This window comes from Toxotes jaculatrix, chromosome 2 (genome assembly GCF_017976425.1).
Source record: "Toxotes jaculatrix isolate fToxJac2 chromosome 2, fToxJac2.pri, whole genome shotgun sequence".
Taxonomy (NCBI): Eukaryota; Metazoa; Chordata; class Actinopteri; family Toxotidae; genus Toxotes; species Toxotes jaculatrix.
In genome coordinates, this window is record NC_054395.1 from 2,631,701 (window position 1) to 2,634,200 (window position 2,500).

At 44.5% G+C, this 2,500-nt stretch overlaps 6 non-coding genes across 6 annotated transcripts; all 6 read left to right on the plus strand.

Moving 5' to 3' along the window:
• Positions 1-394: 394 nt before the first annotated feature.
• Positions 395-513, plus strand: LOC121201465. The gene has a single exon (XR_005896662.1). It is a non-coding gene; the product is annotated as a 5S ribosomal RNA (ribosomal RNA).
• Positions 514-788: 275 nt separating this feature from the next.
• Positions 789-907, plus strand: LOC121178546. Its single transcript, XR_005893770.1, has one exon. It is a non-coding gene; the product is annotated as a 5S ribosomal RNA (ribosomal RNA).
• A 275-nt stretch (positions 908-1,182) lies between these two features.
• Positions 1,183-1,301, plus strand: LOC121178385. The gene has a single exon (XR_005893615.1). It is a non-coding gene; the product is annotated as a 5S ribosomal RNA (ribosomal RNA).
• A 275-nt stretch (positions 1,302-1,576) lies between these two features.
• Positions 1,577-1,695, plus strand: LOC121175725. The gene has a single exon (XR_005892772.1). It is a non-coding gene; the product is annotated as a 5S ribosomal RNA (ribosomal RNA).
• A 284-nt stretch (positions 1,696-1,979) lies between these two features.
• LOC121177694 lies at positions 1,980-2,098 on the plus strand. Its single transcript, XR_005893320.1, has one exon. It is a non-coding gene; the product is annotated as a 5S ribosomal RNA (ribosomal RNA).
• A 275-nt stretch (positions 2,099-2,373) lies between these two features.
• On the plus strand, positions 2,374-2,492 carry LOC121178562. The gene has a single exon (XR_005893786.1). It is a non-coding gene; the product is annotated as a 5S ribosomal RNA (ribosomal RNA).
• Positions 2,493-2,500: the final 8 nt, after the last annotated feature.

The window sequence follows — 2,500 nt, forward strand, 5'->3', positions numbered from 1 at the left end:
AGGTGGAAAAGCTCATTTTTCGTGGCTTCTTGTGCTTGGATTTGTGGAGAAATCCAGATGATCAATGTCCCTATTCAACACTGGATTTGGATGGGAGACCGCTGTAAGCCTTTTATCCCCATCTTTGAGAATGAAGCAAAACGCCGTCCCTAGATCACTGTGTGTCTGAGCCGGTGTTGGATAAAAATGGACTTGTAGGTAATCAAAGATAGTAAGAAACTTTATCAGATGATGAGTAGTCAGAAAATTCTTGTTAGGTGGAAAAGCTCATTTTTCGTGGCTTCTTGTGCTTGGATTTGTGGAGAAATCCAGATGATCAATGTCCCTATTCAACATTGGATTTCTTCGTGGCGTTTTAGCATGTATAAAGAGCCTGTTTATAGGGTTTGCTGTTGCTTACGGCCATACCACCCTGAGCACGCCCGATCTCGTCTGATCTCGGAAACTAAGCAGGGTAGGGCCTGGTTAGTACTTGGATGGGAGACCGCCTGGGAATACCAGGTGCTGTAAGCCTTTTATCCCCATCTTTGAGAAACACCATCCCTAGATCACTGTGTGTCTGAGCCGGTGTTGGATAAAAATGGACTTGTAGGTAATCAAAGATAGTAAGAAACTTTATCAGATGATGAGTAGTCAGAAAATTCTTTTTAGGTGGAAAAGCTCATTTTTCGTGGCTTCTTGTGCTTGGATTTGTGGAGAAATCCAGATGATCAATGTCCCTATTCAACATTGGATTTCTTCGTGGCGTTTTAGCATGTATAAAGAGCCTGTTTATAGGGTTTGCTGTTGCTTACGGCCATACCACCCTGAGCACGCGCGATCTCGTCTGATCTCGGAAGCTAAGCAGGGTAGGGCCTGGTTAGTACTTGGATGGGAGACCGCCTGGGAATACCAGGTGCTGTAAGCCTTTTATCCCCATCTTTGAGAAACACCATCCCTAGATCACTGTGTGTCTGAGCCGGTGTTGGATAAAAATGGACTTGTAGGTAATCAAAGATAGTAAGAAACTTTATCAGATGATGAGTAGTCAGAAAATTCTTGTTAGGTGGAAAAGCTCATTTTTCGTGGCTTCTTGTGCTTGGATTTGTGGAGAAATCCAGATGATCAATGTCCCTATTCAACATTGGATTTCTTCGTGGCGTTTTAGCATGTATAAAGAGCCTGTTTATAGGGTTTGCTGTTGCTTACAGCCATACCACCCTGAGCACGCCCGATCTCGTCTGATCTCGGAAGCTAAGCAGGGTAGGGCCTGGTTAGTACTTGGATGGGAGACCGCCTGGGAATACCAGGTGCTGTAAGCCTTTTATCCCCATCTTTGAGAAACACCATCCCTAGATCACTGTGTGTCTGAGCCGGTGTTGGATAAAAATGGACTTGTAGGTAATCAAAGATAGTAAGAAACTTTATCAGATGATGAGTAGTCAGAAAATTCTTGTTAGGTGGAAAAGCTCATTTTTCGTGGCTTCTTGTGCTTGGATTTGTGGAGAAGTCCAGATGATCAATGTCCCTATTCAACATTGGATTTGTTTGTGGCGTTTTAGCATGTATAAAGAGCCTGTTTATAGGGTTTGCTGTTGCTTACGGCCATACCACCCTGAGCACGCCCGATCTAGTCTGATCTCGGAAGCTAAGCAGGGTAGGGCCTGGTTAGTACTTGGATGGGAGACCGCCTGGGAATACCAGGTGCTGTAAGCCTTTTATCCCCATCTTTGAGAATGAAGCAAAACGCCATCCCTAGATCACTGTGTGTCTGAGCCGGTGTTGGATAAAAATGGACTTGTAGGTAATCAAAGATAGTAAGAAACTTTATCAGATGATGAGTAGTCAGAAAATTCTTGTTAGGTGGAAAAGCTCATTTTTCGTGGCTTCTTGTGCTTGGATTTGTGGAGAAATCCAGATGATCAATGTCCCTATTCAACATTGGATTTCTTCGTGGCGTTTTAGCATGTATAAAGAGCCTGTTTATAGGGTTTGCTGTTGCTTACGGCCATACCACCCTGAGCACGCCCGATCTCGTCTGATCTCGGAAGCTAAGCAGGGTAGGGCCTGGTTAGTACTTGGATGGGAGACCGCCTGGGAATACCAGGTGCTGTAAGCCTTTTATCCCCATCTTTGAGAAACACCATCCCTAGATCACTGTGTGTCTGAGCCGGTGTTGGATAAAAATGGACTTGTAGGTAATCAAAGATAGTAAGAAACTTTATCAGATGATGAGTAGTCAGAAAATTCTTGTTAGGTGGAAAAGCTCATTTTTCGTGGCTTCTTGTGCTTGGATTTGTGGAGAAGTCCAGATGATCAATGTCCCTATTCAACATTGGATTTCTTCGTGGCGTTTTAGCATGTATAAAGAGCCTGTTTATAGGGTTTGCTGTTGCTTACGGCCATACCACCCTGAGCACGCCCGATCTTGTCTGATCTCGGAAGCTAAGCAGGGTAGGGCCTGGTTAGTACTTGGATGGGAGACCGCCTGGGAATACCAGGTGCTGTAAGCCTTTTATCC